Source organism: Pollicipes pollicipes, unplaced genomic scaffold, assembly GCF_011947565.3.
Source record: "Pollicipes pollicipes isolate AB1234 unplaced genomic scaffold, Ppol_2.1 Scaffold_7261;HRSCAF=8764_pilon_pilon_pilon, whole genome shotgun sequence".
NCBI lineage: Eukaryota > Metazoa > Arthropoda > Thecostraca > Pollicipedomorpha > Pollicipedidae > Pollicipes > Pollicipes pollicipes.
In genome coordinates, this window is record NW_023597054.1 from 6,620,665 (window position 1) to 6,647,016 (window position 26,352).

The window sequence follows — 26,352 nt, forward strand, 5'->3', positions numbered from 1 at the left end:
GCCCCGTGCCAGGTCGCGCCGCCTATCACACCCCTGAGGCCGGCTTCGACGCGGTGCACTAGCCCGAACGAGCAGCGTTTGTTTTACTGTGAAGGCTATGTGGCACCCGGGTGCTATCCTTGCTGACGAATATCGGCCAGCAGTCGACCGTCACGATGCATGTCAGAAAACAGGCACGTAAACGCAGGCCCGCCATTTGATCTAGGCATGAACACGGTCCAGCTGGTAATCCGAGAAGGCTTCCAATAAATTGGAGGCTTCGGGACTGGGCTGCTAAGAAAAATTTTCCAGGCGAATTTACATGAACAAATGATGAACTGTCGGTACGTCACCATTTAATTATGTAAAGGGCTGTCTAAACTAGCATCAGTGCCATCGTTCTTGATAACATGCAGCTAACATGGGCTATTAAGTGCATTTGCGAGAAACATTATGGACATAGATAAGAAAAAGTAATACCATTATTCATCGAAGAAAACCAGGAAAATAGATGCGTTGATATTCATACAGTAGATGAATGCAGAATATGCGTTGATATTTCGGCAACATGCCTTTATCGAAACGAATACCTGTAGTAGCTCAGTAATATCAGTACATACTACTAGTGTTCGTTTCGCCAAAGGCACGCTACCGAAATATCAACGTATCTGTCCCTCCATTTTCCGGTTTTCTACGAGAAAGAAGGATATTACTACTGGCTTAGCAGCATGAAGCTGGTTAAACCGGGCCGAAATAGGGGGGCAAGCAGCTCGCATTACTTTACACAACACTTAGATGGTTTGCGAAGCCCTTCAGCAGCTAGAGATTTCACGTACTACATTGGATGATCCGTTAAAAAACTCCAACCAAGAAATTTACGGGCACATCGATGGCAGAAACGCGCTTAAGGTAATACTTGCCCAAAACATTGGTGTAGATTGTATCCTTTTAGGTAGCCGACTGCAGTGCATAGACTGCTTTAGCCTGGGGCTGATGAGTTTTTGGTGATTTTGTTTGTAGGCGCTTTTTCGCGTCTCTGCATAATGCCGTGAAGTAACTGTTTGCAGTGTAAGGTGCAAATTTGTTGTTTATGTTTTAGTTACCGCGTTATGTGGGATTTAACAGAAGGAAGTGGGTAAAGTTTTTTTACCCCATGACTAATTTTTGCTATTCAGGCCTGTCCTCGCTTTCCCGTTGAATTTCATACGTCACGTGTCAACACAAACGTGCCTTTGTGCCGACGATCGGACAGTTATGAAAATATTTCAGTATCTTACCGCAAGTAAACAGCAGCGCACGCGTTCACCCCATCGGATTGCTCTACCCGTTCGCCCACACGCTGGTTGATGCATCGTCAATGCGTTCATGGCTAGCCAAGGTTTCCACACCCCCTACGGTAGATGGCCAATCCTCCCGTGAGACTTGCAACTCCGTGATGGCACCATCGTCATCACTTCAGCAAGCGCAGGAAAACATGCCGCCGGAGCAGAGCGGCCCGACGTGTTCAAGCTGCTGTTGCCAGCATAACGCGCTTTACCCGGACGCCGCCGCCACCAGCACAGGACAACTTGCCAGAGCGGTCTCCGTCATGGCAGCAGGCGATGGTAATCACAGCTGGTGGTTCCGACGACTTGCTTATTGAGCTACCCGCGTGTCAGTTGCCGAGGTCTGACCCGGCGACCGGCGAAATGGCCAGGGTGCCAACTCATTCCCTCGATGGTGCTGCCTAGAACATTTTAAAACACTGTGCTGAATGTCCCCGCTATCAACAAGAAAAAGAGACGCATCAGGTGTAGCCTACCCAGCCAGGAATGGCACCTCTTGCGTTCAACTCAAAAGGACCCAAACGCATATCCTCAGCTGTTGGAGGTGTCCTTCCGACACCCACCATGGCAATAATATAATGTAGACCGGGAGTCAAAATGCGTTGGAGATGTCACACGGACTTACCCAGGTTAACGGCTGCGACTTGGAGGCCGCTCTGCCAGCGTCGCCCGGACTTACCCCGGTTAACGGCCACCACTTGGAGGCCGCTCTGCCAACTTCAGACAGACACAAGTTGTGCCAAGAATACCCAAAGGAGCCAGGATCCCAACAGCTGAAGCTGTCACGGTGCTGATCGAGAAGGCTGTGACGAAGAGAAAACCAGAATCATGGAAAGATCCTCTGTTCAAATTCCCGTAGATCGCCTTTGCTATGCCTCTGAATGCCGCTGGCCTCAGTGCTAGCTGGAAACCGCTGGACTCGTTGATCTGTTCGTCGGACAGCTCAAGTCCACGCTGCAGTGCACGGTGTGCGGCCATGCGTCCGTGATATTTGACACTTTCTGGAGCCTGAGCCTGCCGATCCTATGGGTGACGGGCCAGGTGAGATTGCAGGACTGCTTTGACCTTGTAACCAAGGAAGATGTGCTTGACGGAGAAGAAAACCCACCTGTGCTACGTGTGCCAGAGGCGTCAAAAGTGCTCCAAAAACTTCAAGTTTCACAGATTTCCACTCATCATTGCAGAGGACTTCAATATGTTATTGGTGTAGCTTGATCAGAATTGGCAAAAGCTCAATATCACTGTTGACTTCTCCGCCAGTGGTCCTGAGCCTGTTGCCATACCCTGCCGTAGTGAGAGACTGGCTTTACAAGTTCTAAGGCGTGAAACAACATTCTGGTTTGGCATACTTTGGCCACTATACAGCCAACTGTAAGCACTGCCTTTTGTGAGTCCGGTGCCGGTACGACGGCTTCAGAGTCTAGCCCATCCGTATACACCGCGCCCGCAGGTCTCCCTTTTGTGAGTCCAGTGCCGGCACGACAGCTTCAGAGTCTAGCCCATCCGTATACACCGAGCCCGCAGGTCTCCCTTTTGTGAGTCCAGTGCCGGTACGACGGCTTCAGAGTCTAGCCCATCCGTATACACCGCGCCCACAGGTCCGAAGCATAACATTTTTATACTGGTCAGGCACTGACCAAATGTAGGCCTGAACTCCAGTACTCGAAGGGGTTAGAAAGGCTGTCTCATCTCTGGCTCCACTGGTTAAGCACTGCCATTGCATATGTACTAGAAATGTAAATAGTGATTTACATAATATCTGGGTGTACGCGAAATATGATATGGCAACTGTGTGAAATAAAACATCATTTGCGCATTCCTGTTTCTAATCATGTTCATCTCTGACGTTTGGAAAGACAGAACTACACTAGGCTTGATATTTCATTGGTTTCAGTATATTACTGTTGCTCACTCTTTTTTAGAAGATGGCGCAGATGTGGGCATGCAATATGTCAGACAGGCCGTCAAACCATTCGTTTCGCTGTTTTCCTGAGCTGACAGGAAAATAGCACAGAAACGGGCGGGATATTGCCCACTCACACTTGTGAACTGGATGAACTGGAAATACCTGGTGATAAGGACACACAGAAGACAGGCGGCGGACACATACGGCCAGTGCATGGATGGAGACGGACTGGGCGGACAAGAACTCGAGACGACACGCATGGGGGAGGGGGGGGGGGGGATTAGGTTATCAGACTGGGCGCGACCAACGAAATATATGTTTTATGCTTTACAGCTCCGCATGCTCTCGCCTGTCACCACAACGTTGAGGTACATCGAACAGAGTGGCACGGACAGACAGGAAGACGTCGCGGCGGAGAAGGGAAGGAGCATGCACACAAGGCGCAGCGGCGTCAGTGGGTGCAGACAGGCGGTATTTGGGTGCATGGGCTGTAAACAAATGAATGCCAAGGATTATCTGCTCACAGACGGGTGGGACTTGGACGCATGAGAGCCAGATAGACGGGAAGTTGAAGCATCAACGGGGCGGAACGGATTTAGGTACCTACGAACAAACTGTATCTTGAATCAGGGGGACAGGACACAGAGGGCGACATGTGGTCAGACGCGACGCAGAGGGCGACATGTGGTCAGCCGCGACGCAGAGGGCGACATGTGGTCAGCCGCGACGCAGAGGGCGACATGTGGTCAGCCGCGACACAGAGGGCGACATGTGGTCAGCCGCGACACAGAGGGCGACATGTGGTCAGCCGCGACACAGGGGGCGACATGTGGTCAGCCGCGACACAGGGGGCGACATGTGGTCAGCCGCGACACAGGGGGCGACATGTGGTCAGCCGCAACACAGGGGGCGACACGTGGTCAGCCGCGACACAGGGGGCGACATGTGGTCAGCCGCGACACAGGGGGCGACATGTGGTCAGCCGCAACACAGGGGGCGACATGTGGTCAGCCGCAACACAGGGGGCGACATGTGGTCAGCCGCAACGCAGAGGGCAAGGTACGGTCAGTCGCGACACAGAACGCGAGATGTGGTCAGCCGCGACGTAGACGCCGACACACTACGTGCGAAGAGGTGTTTGAAAGTGTGGCTTCTGCTCTGATATTGCCATCATCTATCCGATCCGTATGTTGTGTGTTTCTTCCCACTTCCGGTTCATTTCAATTTTTTCCTCTTATTTGAAGCGTTCACTTATGACGCTATTATTTTACTGGGCAATGCAAGAACACACCACACCAATCACTGGCACTGGCCTTTTCATGGCTACTCTAAGCATTTCAGATCCCTCCTATCTTCCTTACGGTGCATTAACCCCAAAATTGGAGACAAGTGCCCCCACCACACCTCGCATACTTCCCAGCCAAAGAGCTACCAAATCAAACTAACGCTTCAGTTTTTTTAAAAAAAATCTAGTAGCGCCTTCTGACAGGCTGACAAAAATCCTGGCATCGTCGTAAGCCGACGCGTGACGTGACAAGCCACGTGACTTCGTGGTCACGTGACATGACGCGGGGCGAATACTGGGCCGTAATTGGTGCTGAAAAACGTGCTGACGACAGATCGAACGCGGCTAATGTAATTGGTACTAAAAGTCTAGCAACTGGTTTTGTCTGCAGCCAAAGCGCGGTTCATGTTCTGTTTCAATATTTGTAATTAGGCGCTGTGGCTGGACGCATACGAGTATACGCTGCATCGCTGTAATCTTGCTGTTTCGGGTTTTATATCATAAAAAGCAAGTGATAAAATCAGATATGGGTAAGTCTGAGACAGTGTGGGACTGCGAATAGATGGACCATGCTAGCAAGACCTTAAAAAATGCATTATCATGCATTGTTAAAACAGTTTGCTTTTTTCATTTGATTTGACGCTGCCCGTTGCTAACACACAATTTCTTGTATTTTTGGGGGCTGTTCCCCATAATTTACTTGTGATTTAGGCGCATTAATTAAAATCAAGTAGCCATGTGTGTTTTTTGGTTCCTGGGTAGCCTTAAGCTGTGGACACAGCTGACATTTGCAGGGCAGAAGCAGATGGGAGAAGTGGGGCATTACAGGTACCTACAAATATAATGTAATGAATAATGGCCATACAATACCAGTTGCATATTACTTAGGGCACCGAGTTTAAACTTTCTCACTTATTGAGCCATCATTACGAGCACCATCCGCCAGTCTGCAAGCATTTAACCGTTCAATCAGAAGGTGAAGTGACGTTTTCAGCCTAGTGTATACGTGTACACCTGAATGCTAAAATAGTTGACCCAAATCATAACTTTTGGATACTTCCGCTTTCAAGTACAATCGCCTCATCCTGACGAGCTTAAGCATTTTCTCCAGGCACCGAACTGAGTTGCAAGGGTGTTTGAGAGTGGTTGACTGCCAAACTCGAAAGTCATCTTTACAGATGTTGTGAGGTTATTCTTGTAACGTGATTGCATCAATGTGTGCCACGTTGCTTTTGCAGTCTGGGCCATTGGTTGCCGGGTCTTGAAACCAGTTTTGTTGAAGTAGATAAGCTTGGATATGCATTTCTGGGGGAATTTCAATAATATCAATAAGATTCGTTCACCTAATCGCTCCCCATGCATTGATATGAAAAGCACTTATTGCCAAATTCAGAGCCTTCAAATTTAGAGAGCATGGAGTGAAGCTTTTAAGATAGTGACACAATGGATAACAAATCTAACATCTTTCTTGATGCACGGTACTTTTTATGTAAGTTGCATTTGCTGGTGTCTAGACCAATTATAGTATCAACAATCCATACGAGGGAGTGACAAGTGCAATTTAGCCTGCTCTTTCTACGCCAAGGAAATTCTTATGTTAATTATGTTAATGAAACCTGCTGTCTGTAACTGACTAATTAATTGGTTATGGTCAGGTTAGGTGGCATCAGATGTTGTTTAGTGTAGACCTGCATGCATACCAAATGTTGTATGTAGGCAATAAATAAGTTCATTTTTAACTTGGAGCCATTAAGCAAAGCACACTTTCACCCGATGTGGCCACAACAGATGATCATTGTGCACACCTAGCAAAAGGGGTCACTAGCGACACTTTCACCTGCAAATTCCATTTCCCAATGATCAGTGTACAAATAGATGCATCCAGTCCTGCATGCCCAGTGCTGGGTATGATGGGTTAATGATGCTGATACGGGAGAAGGCAGAACCCATTGTGCTCAAGTCGTCCTTTCTAAAGCAATGCAACAATTGCCATGGTTTCCTAAAAGCCCGTGTTCCAATAGCCCAACACCATCCGTATTAGAGGGCAAAGTTGTCTGATCTGTCAGCAAAGCCAGACTGGCGCCAATCCCAAATACTTCATGGGATTCGGTCCCAAAATCATTAATAATTGAACTGATTTTCTAAACCAATGTCAAAAAACCCGCCGGGCACAGTCTGCTGTGCTGGCCATGAGCAGGGACCAGGCTGCAAAGCTGCCAAAACTATTGCTTCTTCTGCCAGGAAATTTTGTCATCTTGTCCGTTTGTTTGGTATGTTTAATTGATGTGTCCTGCCAGGTATGACCTGTGATGAAGATAAGTTTGCAAGCTGTGAGGCAGCCTTTTATGTGTAATAAGACAGAAAATGCATGCATGACCCAGCTACCAGTTGGATTATATCTGAATATTTATTAAACATCACTAATGGATCATAACAGATCAACCTTTCAAGAGAATACACTTGAGTGCTAATGAATTTCGTTGGCAACTACTGTTTTTAGGATGGCTGCCCAGCGTCTAGAGACGTGCTGGATACTGAACAAGAAGAGATGGATGATTGCAGCCATTTCACTGGGTCAGATTTTACCATTCCTTGTATTAGGGATTTGCTTATTGCTATGTTCAAGAACCTGTTAAATGGAGACAGCAATTGTTCAGGAACGGGCTTTGGAGGTGATAATCAAACAGCTGTGACTATCAATTCTCATGTCTCAATGCAACTTTCAACTTTCATGCTCCAGTTACTATGCCTGTGGCCATTCGGCTCTGTACACCGCCGCCAACAAGCCTGATTCCCCCCCCCCCCGCGAGTGAATCGTTGTGCGATCACCGCGCTGCGCACAATGAAAATGAAAAGGTACCATTTCAAATCCGTCTCAGTACAGGACAGCTCGCTTCTCAGACTCGTCCGCAGGACGCTGGATCAAGAAACTCACCTTTATATAAGCATGGCGAATTCGCTGCGCCGCGGTCTGGTGAGTTAAGATTCCCTGCGTCGTTACCCCACCGACCTGATAACTAAATGTCACGCGTACTTAAGATACCTACCAGGCGGGCGGTCTGAACCAGGCTGGAGGTGGTCTAGCCCGAGACCATCTGGCTAGTCCGTGCCAGGCTCGGGGGGACCAGCCCCAGACCAGGCGGTCGGTCCGGCCCTGGCTTGGGGCGGACCAGCCCGAGGCCAGGCGGTTGGTCTTGGCCAGGTCTGCATTAGCCAAGCACCAGGCCAGGCGGCCAGTCAGCAACAGGCCCGAGGCCATCCAGCACCAGGCCAGATGGCCGGTCTAGGCCAGACTCGAGATGGTCCAGTCCCAGGCCAGGCGACCGGTCGAGGCTTGGCTTGAGGCGGTCCAGCCCGAGGCCAGACGGTCAGTCTTGGCCAGGGCCGTGACGGTCAGGTCCCAAGTCAAGCTGCCGGTTCAGACTAGGTCCGTGGCGTCCCAGGCCTAGGCCAGGCGGCTGGAGGACCGCCGCTTGGTGCATCTAACGGCCGTGGCTGCGACGGTCCGGCGCTCGACGCAGGCGGCGTGGCCCGCCAGTCCTTGAAAACCAGTTTGACAATGGTTTTCGGCAGTTTGCAGAGGTTGCATGGGCGACGATACCGCAAATGACGGCGGCCGTCACGACCAGAGCGGCCGGCGTCTGCCGCCTGGCAAATAGCGTGATCTGAGCATCTGAGCAGTTCGGCCATGAACGTGAAGATGACCTAGGCCAGGACGGGCCATATCCCAAACACGATAAACTGACCTGTGACGTACCGGACTACGACCCGACGACCTGGTTTGGCATGAACAGGCCCCCTGCTGCTTTCTTGTGTTTTCTAGCTTACGGTTTTGAGTGCAGACAACGCATGTAACTTGCGTGGTATTCAGAGGCGTCTCTGTGCATAGACCATCGAGCACTGCCGAGTCGCGCAGGGCGTCCTCGACAACAGTGAATTCGGCGTCAACGTAGTATCGCGACGTGTGGCTGCAACCCCTCCACAGCTATCCTCACATTTACGGGTGTAAGTTAATACATTTGACGTCAGAACAAATTTTGCCACTATTGGCTAGGATTTGTGTTGATGGGACCTGCAGTAGCTTTTGGGCTCATGAAGACTGTTTGGCAATAAATGACACCGAAACAAAACAAAACATCCAGGATGATTTTAGGCATAATGTCCATGCTCATATCTGGTTCGCACACAAAACAGTACAATTTATCAGAATCTGGTCGCTGGAAAAGTCGCGTGTCGCGCCACTTCCGCGATGTAAAATCAAAGCACGAAAAGACCCGCCTGTAAGCATGGGAACTTTCAGGTTATGTTGCCCGCACCAACGTTTGTGCTAATACTAAGCACTTGCTGGTGCATCAAAAGGGTGACCCAAAGTTCTGTGAACCTTTAAATCCCACCCCAATTCCGGCGCTCCTGAAATAACTGCCAACATGTAACTCGGAAATGGTGACGCCATCCGCAAAGACACAAACGCGAAAAAAAAATTATGATTGACGGCGGCAGACAAGATCGTGGGCATCGACTATTGAGCGAATTGTGGTGGCCGTTTTTGCAATTGCTGAGCATGGTGGCAGCGCCCGAACCACTGCCGATAAAAATACGCGTCATTTGTCGTTTTGACCAAAGTGAGATGTACGCGGGCTCGATCGAGGTTAGATTATGAGCCGTCATGGTTGAAGGCTTACAATTTTTACATATGCTAACATGCTGTAAACTCAACTATTAAGCGTGTCAGCACCGCGCTCAAAACAATTCTTGTATTATGCCGGGAAACCCTCGGGGGGTCTCTGAACACCTCGTAACGCGAGGGTTAAGTCAATCATGCTGCCTTGCTTGAAAACTCTGGCGGACGCCAACATGACCATCTCTATCAAGAGCAATCAATGCGCGCGGCCCTGGGGTATGACAGGCATCCGGGGCAATCAGATAAGCGCAATGCTAGCCACGGACACAGCTTTTGCAGCCGCGAAAGGTGGCAACAACTTTGCCGTGTAACACGCTTCAGCACGCCGGAGGCCACAAGCCGGCCTAGATCGCTCCCCTTAGTGCGGACTGGGGCTGGCGTGCAATGCAGCCGTCGCCGGTAAAAGCAATCTGAGCGCACGGGTCAACGGGTCAAACCAGTCCACAAAATGCTGACGGAACAGAATCCGAGAGCACCGACACTGGTGGCCAACCGCGTCGTCCACCGGGAGACCAGCGACGATGAAACTGGGAGACTCGACTGAAACTGGATCGCTGCCTCATTACCCACGCCAATCGCCCCCTGATCTGCCAGTTACATCTGGACAGAACGGCAGCATCCTCTGCCGACATCGACGGAGGCCACAGTCCCCTCGTCCGGCTCTTGACGCCCTCGCCGACCCTGTCCTGTTCTTCCATCAGCCGGCAAGTGGCGCGCGAATCGCCAGCGCCGTTCGCGGCGAGCCGGACTCGGCACCGCAAAAACCCATTCGTTCAGCATGACGAATTTCCAAAAGCCTGCGGCACATCATGAGCCTGGGGCACATCACCTCCATTATATCAGTCCACAGTCAGAGAATCAGACATCAGCCGAGTCATGGTTGCAGGCTGGGTCTTGGCACGTGGTGCTCAAAAATCTGGAGCAGATACCCAAATAACAAGATTGAGATCATGTGATATTGTTTCGTGGCAAAAATATGAGCGTTTGCAGCACGCTTAACACCACATCAGTGATTGTTTTCCAGTTGTGGCAACTCATTCTCATGCGCTGCGTGTGACTCTATGCAAACACAACAGGAACAAGACTCATGCTACACTTATCACAGTTGTCCGCATTAGTTTGTGTAAAGTACGGGATGCAGCGCAGATTTTCCTTTAAAATGGTAACGTTTGCATCGCGCAAAACAGGTAAAGCGAGTGTTCCACCTTTACATGGGTTTTAAACTGAAATGGCCAACTTGAGGACCTTTTGATGCCGTTCACGGCCATGCCCTCTTTAAGAACCAAAACCCTCTGGTTCCTGAGTTACACGCCCGCAAAAGTGGGAAACGACTTATTTGCGGACTATTTCAAAGTCATCTCCGCATTGATGATATCTTAGAAACGTAATACGATGACCGTGGTATTACAGGTTGTTTTCTGCTTATGGTCAAAAGCGGCATGGCCGCTGATAAATTGGTAATAGCGATGATGTAGCACATATGATACAATCCGCGGAAGGTGATTGACTGCTAGTAAGATTTCATTGCTGAATGCATGTCGCGGACGTAAACGTAGGCACTTTCGGTTTGTGCGGCACTCGTCGTCAACGGGGCGTTTTTCCTTATATCTAATAAGTTATAAAACAAGAACGCCAGTCTGCCAAAAAGTACGGCACCGCAAAAAAACGACACTCCAAAGATCCCAATGCTGTACAAGGGAAGACGCGACGGCCAATCCGTCTTTTTCTCCTGCTGGCGTTTTTTTTCTTCATTCACTGACATTTTTTACAGACAGCTCGGTTGGCGCATTATGCACCGAAGCAGGGAACCTTGCACAGGTTTATTGGTTAGCAAGGCATTATAAAATTAGAATGTTAAATAATTATATAAATATATATATATATATATATATATATATATATATATATACAATACTAAACATCTAATGCGCATTGTGTGACAAATTTAAAGTTTGAACTAAAAAATTGTGTCCATGGGGAGTGCGCGTGCGAAGTTTGCAATTTTTAGAGGGAACATTGTTTTGATATTTTTAAAGTCTAATGATTCGCAATATAATGTGAAATATCGATACCTTCTTCTTTATGTTTGCGTTCGAATATGGCAAGGTCGTGTTGCTGGAAAAATGAAAGAAACACCAGCATTTCCTATGCTGCAGGGGTGTATAAAAGCAATTTGTTGCTTCGTTATGATCTTGCCAACGTTTTGAACCTATTAAGGTACTACAGCATGGAATTAATCCGTTGCATGCCATTAAACTAGCAATTTATTTTGGCAGTAGGTGCATGTGTGAGATGCTGGGTGCTGGGAAAGGTGGAAAAGCATTGCGGTTGGTTTCTGGGATGGCACTTAACAATACTTGTATCATGAGCCTTGTGCGCATTGGTAGCTTCGTCAGTTCCTTGCATTTCGCTCATCTAACCACAACAACATCCACTTGTCATGTCTTTAGGGTTGTGCAAGGCCAGCAGGTTTGCAGTGTCACTTAACTATATATAATATTTGCATTCATATATGTGTCATTACTTGTGTGGACAGTGCTTCTCAGTAAAGCAGCCTGATGGCTGCAGTATTTTGCATGGCTGTGTAAGCAAAAAACTTGTTTGCGTCTTTGTCACATACGTTTTTTGGACTCACGAAACAGGCTGAGCAACTGATGTAACTTAGTGGTTGTGTGCTTTGCTGAAAGTCATTTGTATATGGTATCGTGTGTTTTAAGCCGGTGATATGTCAGATGCGGAGTTGATACAAGAATGCACGCTTGACCCATCTTCTGATGAAAGCATTTATTATGAAAGCAGCAGGAACTACAGTACGAAAACCATGTCATTGTTCATTATGCCATGCCACAGTGCGGCAATGAGTTAGTGCCACAATGGCACTTTTGGCCTGTCCCATTATGCAATGCAAACCCCTGGTTCACTACTCGATGTTAAGCCTATGAGATCCCAGTCTATAAGTTATGAATGACTGATAACAACTGATTTAACACTGTCAAAGGACAATCGCAAGCCAGAATGTCGTTCCGCCACAATGGTTATATCAGGGTTGATTACTGATTGCAAAAATAATCCTGAACAAGAAAAACGCTTTGGTAGCTCAACGTTCCGAACTCAATGTAATGTCCACAACACAGCAGGCAAGGATAGGTCGACAATACAGTACTGACATCCTAAAAAATCCTTGGCAGGTTTCAGTAAGAGATTCATGACACTTTACGGTAGTTTTCATAGTATATCGTGCTTCGATATTCATAATCTGCCATAAAAGCTGGCGATCGCTATATTGTGTATGTGAAACAGCCAACGAAAACTTAGGATTGACATGTGGATGCGTGTGGGCATTTTGTGGACCCAAGGATGTGGGCATTTGCATAAGCACTACTTCACCAGGTGTGGATTTTTTGCAGCACGAATATCACAACAATGTGGCATTTACATTTCGATTGATATGCATGAAAAGGTGAAATATTTTGTAAGCCCCCAAATGACCACATACAACAGTCATTGTACCAAACACGGCAGGTGCAGACACGACTTTCATCAAACGGTGGTGTGTGCACATGGCCTTTACGAGTAGGGAGCACGTCCTGCAAATCGTCCACCAACCCCACGCGACCGAAAACAATAGGCCTGATCACCTACGTCACAGTCAGTCCAGGCATGCAAGCAAGTGGACTTACAAGTCGATGTTGCATATATCACCGCAATGCGGAACGAACCATCGTTTCACCCGATGCGCTTGCACAAAGCGAAAGGCACTACACTTGCCCACCATTCAACTCGTCACAATGGTATTGCCAGCGAGTCGTTGGTTTGCTGCAGTACGACAAATCAACCAGAAAGATCACGTCGGTCGGGGAAGTCAAGAACAAAGCAAAGAAGGCCAGAAGAGAACAGCGCGTTCGATCATAAACCAGGTCAAAAACCTGATGATCCGTAAGATTCTTGAGGCTTCTGCGTAAGTCGCTGGTCTGATGCGTTTTATTTCTGCAGGAGAATCATGCACAGGAGAACCTAAAAAAGTGGCATGCGAGCGGGATACTAGCGGATTTGTGCAACGAGAATCACGCACAGAAATGAAACTTCTGAGGCTTTCTGTAAGCGCTTGTTCCGGAATGATGCAATATCCATCGATGAGAAGTAGATGATTCATTATGCAGCTGGAAACAAAGCTAAACGCAGGTCGTTTCAAATTTGTGCGTTCGTTCGTTAGTTCGAAATTTGAGGGGCACGATGTCAACCATATAAGCCATTTTCACGGAGGATTACAGTGCAAAAATTCAACAATACTTAAGAATGTTTTATGGTGTGCTATAAAATAACATTGTAATGTCTAACACACTAAAACTAATTACGTAAGGGTGGAACCAATTTTCCGTATCGTTCTCCCATAGTGCGCAAGTTCAAGCCTAAACCAGCAAAAGTGTTGCAGCAAAAAGCGGCTAGCACTTCGGCTACAGAGAACACACCTTATGGTACTGTCAAACCCATGAGCTGTCGAATCCAACGACGCATACCATTGCAAGGCTCTACTGCCGGTCATGCTTATCTGTGCTGCAGCCTCCTGCAGTCGGACAAAGCTCCCGCCGCCCTGCTCCAGTCTAACCAAGCCCGTGCGCGCGAGCCAAACGACCGCGTGCCGTTCCGGACGCTTTCATGGACGCAGGTCGAGGGCGGGACGGGCCCCGGCGGCACCGCGGCGAGGCATAAAACTGGCCGGCCGGCGGCGCCGGTGCCCATAAAACATCGATTGTGAACAGGCGACAAATTCATTTGGCGGCAGGACCGACCGCCGCGGCGCGCCACGCCATTCCACAAGCTGTGTCGGTGCCGGAGCGGCGACGGCAGCGCCCTCGTGCGTAGAATGTCTAATGCAGCCGGAAAGGGCCGCGGATGATTTCCGAGATATTTACATGCTGGTGGTGGTATGCAAATTGCTCTGCCGGCAAGCGATAATCATGATTGCCTGCTGTCGAGTGCAGCACCAAACCGCAGGAACACCGCAGTGGGGCATAAATTACAGCTCTCCGCGTAATACGGCGCCAACCTACAATAACAACGAGACAGACACACTCTTTACCCTAGGGTCTTGACTGACATTCGCTGACATTTGCGGTCTTCCTCCCGGGGTGTACGTTGCGATGCATCTGATGATTATCAAGCGCTGCAGATCGAAGAGGCAGTGCCTGAGTACACGCCCATTTCGAGGTGGTGCCGCGAATTGAGAAAATTTACTGGTCAGTACCAGCTTGCCGTCACGAATGGTCTCTACCCAGGCATGTAGGCGTTGAAAGGAATGTTCCACATTTAAAAATATTGAGGCATGCATCATATATGATTGGAAAACTTACTTGCAACTATCGGTAAGCTTTTAAGGTTCAACAACGAAGCTAAATAGCAAAATTTTGAAGTTTGTAAAAATACGTCCCATTACGTCCATTGTTTCATGGTGTCATGGAATAGTTTTGTGACGACAACAATACCTGGCAGCATCTGGCAGCCGGACCTAAACAACGCCTCGAAACACACGAGAGCTGGTGCCAACCGGCCATTCTCGTCGTGGGGGCTGTGTCGGGTGGCGGATTAGTGGGTGGTTTGTGTGTGCATATTTTTGTTTTGGTGCTGGCGGCCATAAGAATAGCTTTGGTGGGCTGTTTGACATACGTGACGTAGCAATCGCCAGCTCTTATGGCAGATCACTCATATCAACGGACGGGATGCTGTGCTGTTTCTGTTGCTGCTATGCTGCTGCTGATGATTTCGTCAATACTGTATTGACCAATCCTTATCTGCAGTACTGTAGTCCTGCCATTGATATCATGTGATGTGTGCAGTAGTTACTTTCTTTATTGTTTGTAACTGGAAACGCCGCGTCATGCAGAAAGTAATAAATCTGTAACGTTGCTATGACTTGATTGTCAAAATATTGTTATTTCTATGGTAAAGATGGGAGGGTTGAGTTACCAAAAATACTTTTTTCGATAAGGATTATTTATGCAATTACTAGTGGACCCTGATATAACCATTATCATGTGACAGCATTCTCACTTTTGATAGTTCTTTGGCATTGTTAAATCAGTTGCTGCCAGTCAATCATAAATTATAACCTGTTATCTCATATACTTGAAATAGGGTAGTTAACCAGTGTGATACATTGTGCAATGGCACAGGTCAACATTGTCGTCGTGGCACTACCTCAGTGCTGTACTGTGGCATGACATGATGAACAATGATATGGTTTTTGTATTGCAATCCCTGCTGCTTTCAAGATAAATTCCATTATGAAAAGATGTGTCAAGCATACATTTTTGCACTTTCTCCGCATCTGACATACGACTGATCAAGAACACATGATACCATGCACAAATCAGTGTCAGCAAAGCAGACATCCACTAAGTGACAGCACTTGCTCAGCCTGTTTTGGGAATTCACAAAACGTAAGTGGCAAAGATGCAAACATGTCTTCCACTCTCACAGTCATGCAACATGCTGCAGCCATCAAGCTGCTTTACTAAAAAATAACAGGACAATTTTACATGTGGCGCAAGGACCCTGCAAAAATGCGGACCTTGCACAAGGCTGGATACATGAAAAGTCCATGTAGCTATGTACCCTGTTTGCATGGCCAGCTGTGATTCGAATGGAGCCGGGACACGTCCTCGATCCGAACTATCGGGCCCATGTATACACTCACGCGCCGTTCCGCTGATTTGAATCATGCGCTGGCGGAAATCTCTTCCCGTGAGAGGATCAGAAGTTCAGGAATGGATTATGTTCGAATTATCGGTGGCCAAGGCTGCTAAAAGCATATTTGCTGTGCATAACAGAAAAAGAAAGAAAGAAAACTCCCTGGCGCACGCAGTTCTGTTCAAGGCTATTTCAGGTATGTTTGGTGTCGCCGCTTTTCCACGATTTTTTAGCTATTGCTCAAGACGATCCAAGTCCAAGACGGAAAAGAAAAAAGGGAAGGAAGGTGAAGTCGACACCACGGTACTTCAAGCACTAAAATTATTGATGGCCGTAAGTGGCGAGCAGCACAGAAATGCTCACGTAATTTAATCTTGTCAGGCGTTGATCTATGCAGGCACCAGGCGTCAGCAGTGTTTGATGTCATCTTTCCATCTCAAGGTTAAATTAATTTACATCTGCTGCAGGCTCCATGCTTCCAAAAACCATATGGAGCTCATATGACCATTTTATATAGCCTTGACATGTTCTCACTTTAGTTTCTGGATTGCTCTTCAAATTCTTGCAGATAATAACACTAGGTTCTTTCATTAAGTAAATACCTAAAGGCCCCAGGATGGTTTTTGCAAACATTCCTCCCGTGACATCAACATTTGGTTGACAAGCTATTGGCTGGAGGGATGTGTTCAATATTGGTGACTGGCTCCTCAAGGAAATATGAAGTTACATCCCACTGGAAGACCAACTGGCAGGGGAGCAGGGGCTGAAATATTTACTTTTGATGCAATTAGGTTGTTGGTTGCTTGTCAGTTTAATGTGCGTGAGATAGATAACTCAATAATTCCTGCATGATACGAAGTATCAACAATAGAGATTACAGATCATTGCAGTCAGCTAGGAATGTGAACTATTTTTAATGATAAGACCAAAAGTGTCCAGTGATGGTTTCAAAACATCAACAAAGCCAACGTGAACACTGCATGAAAATAGCTGCCATCAGTAGTCTGCTAAATCCAGGTTTGTTTATTTCATGTGGGAGATAACAGTGTATAAATTAAGTAACACCGAACACAAAGGCACATGCTGCACGGAATGCATGTCTGTGGTGCATATCATCATCTCTTTTTGTGCTAGTGAGTAGATATGTTACCTTGGTGTTTTTTTGTGATGGATGTCTTTGCAAGCCATGAGGTAGGTAATTCAATTGTTGTTATAATGAATAATTTGTTATGAGTTTTGAGCTAATGCTGCTTTCGTCATGACACAGCTCTGGGACTGGTTCACATGTTATGATCTTTGGACTGTGCAAACACAGCTCTTTGTGACATCCAGCCATCAGTCCACATCAGCCCAATACTGTTGACTGCAAGGATATCAAAGCAGTATTTCAACCCTGGTATGTCAATAAAGCAAATAACTGCAGTCCATGCCATGTCTGAACGGCGATGCTGCCCTCAATTACCGATGCTGCATTGGATGGGGAAAGAAACCATAATTGCACAATTTTTGCCACAAACTGTGCAGCATTCATGAGTCATTTCTGTAGCTTAGCCCACTGTTGCAAGCTGTTCATAAATGCATTAGCGTGGGAGTAGGTAATGTGTTTGCTGGGCCGCGTTAAGTAGATGACATGATGCTGGGTGTCCCATCTGATCAGAGTGTGGTTAGTTTGTGAGTGTCATTGGCCAATACAAGAAAATACTGATTTCCTGCTAGCCCTTGGATGTCAGCAAATATCCAGGTGTCACGGGCTCCAGGTGTATCTGAAATGTCCTCCTAATGTCAGTCAGAACAGCAAGCCACGACGTACATTGCAGAAAGGGAGGCAGTAGCCTTGCTTGCACTTTTTGGAGCTATTGTCATGTATGGATGATCTAGCACATGCTACTTAAACATCATCTCTGTCATTGCCATGAGCCGGCTTATAGCCTTAGTTACCAGTTCACTTCCTTGTCATTCTTGATTAAATACCTGCGATCAAATAAACTGTTTCTAGCGCAATTGTATGGAAGAATATCTGCAAATCAGTTTTTCCTGTTTGTGCAAATTTCTATGATCGTGCCTCTTGCAATGCACAATGTTCACATGTCTCAGGTCTACTAGTAAAATTTTCATATAACCCTACCTATGGGGCAGATTTGACAGTGCTGACTACGCATCTTTTGTGTTTCAAGTGCTATGGCTTGTGCTGTGGCTATAAAGCCTGAGTCCCGTATAGACCGTTTTTCCAACGGAGTCCATCAAATCCTCGCCCTCAAAGCCGTCTCGCGCCCACCATGGCTCTTGACATCCGTCATCCACACGCAGAGTACCGGCATTTTTTGTGTTCAGTTGCCTCAAAAGCGCAGTTTTCGCCCATAGTCCGTTGCTTGATTTCAGCTAAGCGGGATCGAACTATAGACCGTTAATCCGACGTAAAGCCGGTTTCGCCCATGTAATCACACCTCGGTGAGAGGTTGAACGTCGCATGATCCGTTCCGATCTTAATTCGAATTACCCTCGGCTGCCCATGTAAGCAGGGTAATGGTTAGATGGGCAAACTGCAAGGAAGTGATGAAGCTGCCAGTGCCCCCAAAGCTCATGATAAGAATACTATTAAGTGCTATCCAAAACACCAACAGCAATACTTTTCCACATTTCTCAGCACCAAGAATCTCACGCAAGTTGCAGTGACTAGGACAATGATGACTCACAAGCAATGCTTGCCTGCGTACAATATGTGTTGAGACAGTAGAATGTGGATCAATTATAATACGGCGCTAATATTCTCAGAATTCTTAAGCGACAGACAATTTTGCAAAGCCGTACCATGTGAGCCTATACTGAGCAGGTGCAATTATGAACTGCGCACTTCAGCCCCTACTGCCAAAATACATTGCTGATATAATGACATGCAATGGGTTAATTACATGCTGCAATACATCATTGCGTTCAAAATGTTGGCAAGACTATATGTAGTACTAAGTTGCCTTTGTACACCCATGCAACATAGGCGCTAGCGTTTCTTTTAGTTTCCCGGCACCACCCTGCCATGTCCAAACACAAACGTAAAGGCAGAGGCAAGTAGCAACATATTACTTTTCGTTGGGAGTCAGTAGACTTAAAGAATACCAAAACGATGTCCTCTCTCAGGGACACAAACCTCGCACGCGCACTCCCCATCACATTAATATCAATACAAGCCACTGGCACACACCACCAGTGATCACACGCATTTCGAGCCACTGATTCAGACTTTTGTCAGTTGGTGTGATCTCGCACTTGCGCAGTTCGCGGGACTGGCAAATAGCAGGCTTTCGCGCAGTTTATGCACATATTTCCGGTTATAACACCGCATTTCACCGTAAGCTCCGTTTAAAACAAGGTCCCAACGGGGTTTCATGGTAATGCAGCTGAAGAGGTTGTTCTTGTAGAACACAAGTTTTTATAAATTTAAAGTTTTCGTACAATATGTGTGAAATATTTGGTAAGAAATATAGCTAAAACTACTGTAATGTTTTCCTAGTTTTACAATGCCTTGCTAACCCATAAACCCGTGCAAGGTTCTGTGCTCTGGTACACAAGGCGCCAATCGAACTGTCTATAAGAAATACGTCAGTAGAAGAAGAAGAAAAAAACACCAGCAGGGGAAAAAGGCGTATTTGTTGTCGCGTCTTTTTTATAACATGGGGAGAGTGCCCGTTTTTGGTTGCCGTACTTTTCTCGCAGACAGTGACGTGCTCTTTATAATATTGACCTATTGTTATTGGTCAATGCTATATAATAACCTAACATATAATATATATTATAACATTGTTTTATAATAATCTAGCCTAATATATATATATATATATATATATATATATATCCGGTAACGGGTGGACAGCGCAAGCTGTTCTTCTCAGGGCGTAGCGACCCTGCCGGTACGTGAGCTCCTGCTCCTTGTCCCGCCCGCTCCTTCCACTTCACCCGCACTCCCGCATCCGGCCTTGTCACCACTCCTCATCCTCGTTTTATCGGGGTCGCCGTGCCCCCTCGCCCACGTCCTCAGGTTGATCGGATCCTGGTGGCTGAGGGGCGCGTCGTGCGGGTCAGTCACGGCGCGTCCCAACACTCCACTTTGGCCAGGATATCCGGGGGCGTGGGGGGCCCGTGGGGCCCCACATGGGTCTAGCGGCTTGTCGCTCGCGTTGCGGTTGGGTGCTCTTTGCAGGTCTCCGCTTGGGGCGCCTGACCGCGCGCAGCGGCTTAAGGGTTCAAGGGGCGGCGGCGCTGAACCACGGTCAGGACGGGGAGGGGTCTTCCCGGTTACACCTGGCCGTGTGGGAGGTGTCGTTAGCCCCGTATAGCACCGGGGTAGCCCTGGCGGCGACCACCTCCCGAGGGAGAGTTGGGCCAGTTGTTGGCCCAACTCTTTGGGCCAACAACTCTTTCCCTCAGTTGGGCTCCGCGGTGGGTGGGGAGCTTCGGTGCCGAAATGAAAACCACCTTTTATGGCTTCTTCTAACATTAAAAACACCCGTCCTCCGAAAGGGGGACGGACCTCAATAACCCCAGGGTGCAGAGAAGTATTTGTGCCTCCCGGTTCACGGATCCTGATCTTCGGTAGTGAAGAGCTGGCTTCCCTCTCACCGTTCCAGAGACGGAACGGCTGCGACAGGTTTGGGAAAATCACCAGATGCGACAAGCTTAGGGATGGAAAAATTGAAGTAGATTCGCAAGTAGTCTGGAGGCGAGTAGGGCCATGGCAGCCAAGGAATTTACGTATACTGATCGAGATGAGACTGGCAAGCACGAAAAGACAGTGTCAATATCAGCAACACCACATCAAACCAAAAATTCCTCCATGGGCGTAGCCAGTTGTTTCGATCTCCGTGACGTCGCCGAGGACGAGATAGTCGAAAAACTCTCAGAGTTTGGTGTGACGAGCGCTCGCAGGATTCTCGTCAGACGGGGAGGAGAGCTGCTGCCCACCAACAACCTCATTCTGACGTTTAGTTTCACCGATTTGCCGGCCGAGATATGCTTTGGATACGCTCGGGTGAAGGTTCGCTCTTATATGCCTAACCCCATGCGGTGCTACCAGTGCCAGCGGTTCGGCCATACCAAGCTCCATTGTCGTAACCGCCCAGCATGTGGTAAATGTGCATCATTCGAGCACACGAGCGAGGTTTGCACGTCTGCTGAATCCCATTGCGTCAACTGCGGTAAGGATCAAATTCCACATACGACATACGACCGTACATGTCCGGCCTACGCGAAAGAAAAAGAGATTATATCGATCAAAACCTCTAGAAATGTCTCTTTTCGTGAAGCTCGTGAACTTTGCAACGACAGTTATCCAAAAACATCGTATGCGTCCAAAGTGAAAACTTCGTTCCCACAAAGTAATGCCACCGAGCACATGACGGCCGTTCAGTTCGTGGGACTTCTGAAGGCGTTTGGCCTGTCGGTTGTTCCCTCGGTCCGAACGCCCGACTCCCAGTCGGCACCCCAAGCTTCCTCTCCGCCGATCGAGCAGTCGGTGGACGTCGCCCCGCTGGCCTCCTCGGCGCGCGCCGGATCACCAGCGGGCGACGGTTGGACGACGGCTCGGCGTGGTCGGAGTCCCCGCTCGCCGCAGGCCTTGCCTTCGTCTGCCACCCAATCGGTCCCTTTGCCACAGACACCTCTTGCCAGTGCCTGTAAGCGTGCGGCAGAGACGCTGGAACGTCAGGAAGCTGACAAGCGCTCCCGCGAGGCCAAGCGAGCGCGCTTGACCGAACTGGAGCGCGCTAAGGCGGCAAGCCGCCTGTCCGGGGCAGACAAAGAGCCCGTCCCCCGAAACAGCACTCCATCGCCACGGAAGCCGGTGGAGGCCCCCGCTGGTGCCTCGAACCCCGGTAGCGGCCCACCGATGGGCCCTCCCCCGCCTCCACCCCGAGCTGGGTACGCTGGCGTAAAGCGTGCCCCAGCCGGCCCCCCTTCTCCATCTGACGGATGTAGCCCAAGGATTCGTCCTAGGGTGGGGTACGGCCCCCCGGAGTTAAGCCGAAGCTCTCGGCCCGAGGCGTCTGGACATACAGCTGGCGCAGCCGAGTTTCTTTAAGCCGGGACTTGTTTTAGCTTTTCACGTCTTACCGCTTTCTTAATGCGCCCTTTTACAGGCGTTTTTACAGTGGAACTGTAAAGGAGTAAGGGCGAACGCCCTCGACTTCCAGGCTGTCGTCAGCAGGGTCTCTGCCGCAGCCGTGGCGCTGCAGGAGACCAAGCTAGCGTCTGAGCATTTCTGCTCTTTGAACGGATATGAGATGTTTCGCAACGACGTGTTGACGGAGAGCATTGCTCACGGTGGCGTCCTCCTGGCAGTTCACCATAGCGTGCCAGCGAGAAGGTTAAGCTTGCGGTCCACACTTTAGGCTGTGGCCGTGCGGCTTTATTTCAACCATCGTCACAACACTGTTTGCTCACTTTACGTTCCACCAGGCATCGCTTTTCCGTTGACGCACCTTAGACGTCTGCTGGCTGAACTGCCTCCACCACTTCTTCTAGGCGATTTTAATGCACATCACATCGCATGGGGGTGTGACGTTACCAATGCGCGTGGGAGGCTGTGTGAGAATTTTATCCACGGTGCTTCACTATGTATTTTAAACACAGGAACTCGTAAGCATTTTACAATGCCGTCCGGTCAGACGTCAGCACTAGACTTAAGCCTCTCCAATCCCCAGCTCGTCCATCACCTCGAGTGGAGTGTCGGAGATGACCCCATGGGAAGTGACCACTTCCCAGTGTGGGTTCGGCTTAAGAAAGGTGGAGCGTTGAGTGTTAGACCACAACACTGGAATTTTAAGAAAGCGGACTGGTGCGAATTTGAGACTCGGCTCGACGAATCGTTCGTAACTGAGGCTGTGATGACTGTACCATCTACTGAGGATTTTGCCCACATATTTTTAGAGTGTGCCAACAGTTGTATCCCACACACGTCTGACGCTCCCCGACGTACTCCTGTTCCGTGGTGGACGGAGGAGTGTCGGAGAGCCATCCGGGCGCGTAAACGTGCATTTCGGGCTTTTGACGCCAGGAGCAGTACAGAAAACATCATAGCCTCTAAGAAGGCGAGAGCTTTTGCCCGGCACACCGTAAGGGAGGCGAAGCGTGCTTCCTGGCATGCTTACGTGAGTACGCTGAACCGCTTCACGCCAACATCACAGGTTTGGTCTCGAATTAAGCGTATATCTGGGCAGTTTTCACCCATGGATCTTCCGGTACTATGTGTGAACGGACAGGTCGTGACGCGCCCGTTGGAAGTTGCGAACGAAATTGCCCGGGCGCTGGCCTACCGCAGCGAAGGTGGCAACGCTAACCCACAGTTTGTGCGGCACCGAGCGCAATGTGAGCAATCCACTGTGGATTTTTCAACGAGTGAGCTGCACTCCTATAATGATCCATTCACCCAGGTCGAGTTGGAATGGGCGATTGCCAAGCTTCGCAGCGTGTCAGAAGGTCCGGACACTGTACACAACGACATGCTCAAGCATTTGCCGCCTTGCGTGTTTCGTGCTCCTTCAGCGGTATTTAATGCGGTTTGGGCCAGTGGGGACTTTCCAGCCTCTTGGCGAGAAGCTATAGTCGTTCCTATTTTGAAACCGGGTAAAAGTGGACTGGATCCTTTACACTATAGAGCTATTTCTCTCACTTCATCTCTCTCTAAGTTGATGGAAAAGATGGTTAATGTCCGTTTAACTTGGTTTTTAGAACATCACGGCGTTTTTACAAACTCCCAGTGTGGTTTTAGAAAGAATCGCAGCACAGTTGACAATCTTGTAGTTCTTGACACTGCAATTCGTATGGGATTAGGCCGACACATAAGCGCAGTATTCTTTGACATAGAGGGCGCCTATGACACCACATGGCGTCAAGGCATCCTTCTCAAGCTACACAGGTATGGTATACGCGGCAATATGGGCACCTTTCTTCAAAACTTTCTAGTTGACCGCGCTTTCCGTGTCCGTGTTGGAAACGCGCTCTCTGGGAGGCATGCTCAAGCTAACGGTGTGCCCCAAGGCGGCGTTCTCAGCGTAGCTTTGTTCGCCGTTATGACCAACGACATCGGGATGGGGCTGCCGCAGTCTGTAGGTCGTGCACTTTTTGTTGATGATTTTGCCATTTGGACCAGCGCAGCAAGAGCACCATCGATGGAGCGCCAACTCCAGTTGACTGTGGACCGTGTTGAGAAGTGGGGTACCATGAACAGGTTCAGGTTTTCAAGTAGCAAGACTATAGCCATGCATTTTTGTCGTAGCCGGCAATGCGGTGACCTGTCTATCCGTCTGTATGGGCAATGCATTCCAACTGAGCCTGTGGCTAGATACCTTGGGGTATTCTTTGACCGCCGACTTACATATAAGGCACATTTTAAGACGCTACGTGAACGCTGTTTTAAATCTTTGAACGTATTAAAATGTGTTTCGCGCACATCGTATGGCTAAGATCGGAGCACGTTTTTGCTGCGGTATCGGACCATCATACGCTCTAAGCTGGACTATGCATGTTTTATTTATGGCAGCGCGTGTGAATCCACCAAACGCATCATTGACACCATTCATTACACTGCTATACGTGCCATCACAGGGGCGTTCCGTACATCTTCAACCCGAAGCCTCTTGGTAGAATCACATAAGCCGCCGTTGTCAGCGAGGAGGAAGATGCTCGGCATGCGTTACGCACTTCAGCTGCGACAGTTCCCGTGGCATCCCGCATATCACGCAGTCTTTCCGCGGCCTGCTGTGCCGTTTGTTCGCAATGTACCTCGGGCGCATGCTGTGACCTTTGGCCCCCGGATGCAAGCCTTACTGCGGGAAAACGAAATTCCCATTCGAAAGGTCAAGCGATCAGGTCACCTGTGCACTCCTCCCTGGGAATTGATCTCACCCTTCACAGACACATCACTGACTGAAATTAAAAAGATGTCTCGCTGCCTGATATAATGAGGTCCAGAGCGCTTGAGCGTATAGCGTTATATGAGGGTTACACACACACTTACATGGACGGCTATAAAACTTCTGATGGTGTAGGCTGTGCGTTTGTGAGCGGTGGCGTCACCTGGTCGTTTCCATTGCCCCCAAACGCTTCGGTGTTTACATCAGAGCTCATAACAATCATTAAGGCACTATGTTTTATTGAAGTCGGCGACGAACCTTTACATCTCATTATGACGAACTCTCTGAGCAGTGTTCTGAGTGAAGTCTTTTTATCCATCATCTCCCCTTATACAGGACATTTTAATGCGTTTGACTCGATTGGATCAGGCCGGAAAGAAAGTCATGCTATGTTGGGTTTCTAGTCACGTTGGAATCGCGGGCAACGAGGTGGCTGACGCGGCTGCCAGACGAGCAGCGCTGGCTCCATGTGTTCGCTCCCTTTCTATTCCTGCCAGAGACTTTTACCCCACAATAAAAAACCTTCCTGCATAACAAGTGGTAGCGTTGTTGGGATCAGATGGAAGGTAATAAGCTTAAAGAGATCAAACCTAAGCTGGCTCAGTGGTTTTCGTGTTTCCGCAAAGTGAGGCGAGAAGAGATGATCCTGTGCAGACTACGTATCGGACACACGTACGCAACCCACCGCTATATGTGGGAGGGAGCTGATGAACCCATCTGCCATCGATGCGGCGCTGTCCTCACCGTTCGTCATGTCCTTGTGTCTTGTTCGCGCCTCGTGGAAGAACGCCAACGTTACTTTGGACCCCATGACTCGCCCCTCACCCTCAGTGATATGATAGCAGACAACTCACAATTTCTTGGAGCTCAACAGATCCTTTTATGTCTCAAACACATCAACAACTTTGGAACCATTTATGATGCCTATTAGATAGGTAAAATAAAACTCGTTATGGACGCCATATGACCACCACAGTCGGCGCGCCCCTAAACTTCAATAAACAGCAACAACATATATATATATATATATATATATATATATATATATATATACATATATTATAACACTGGCCTAGAAATAAGGAAAAATACCCCATTCACGAGTGCCGCACAACCCAAAAGTGTTCACATTTACTTTCACGACACGCATTCAGCAGCGAAATTTTCCTAACAACCAATCATCTTTCGTGCATCGTATCATACGTGCCGCATCATCGCTTTTGCGAATGTATCAGTGGCCATGCTGTTTTGACCACAAGCAGAAAACAGCCTTTAGTGTGATTGCCATTGCCTGACGTTTCTATGACGTTATTAATACCAAGGTGACTGAAATAGGCTCCCAATAAACATTTTCGCACTTTTGCGGGCGGGTAACTCAGGAACCAGAGCGTTCTGGGTCTTAAGAAGGATATGACCGTGAACTTCATTGAAAGGCCCTCAATATGGCTATTTTAGTTCAAAAGCCCATACAAATGTGGAACATTCCCTTTAAGGTGCGCTGTTTAGTCAGCATTGTTGTGGGACGTGTGGGGCTTATGGACATCGCTGGGATCGAACTGTACAGGCGGTGGAGGGGGGGGGGGGGGACG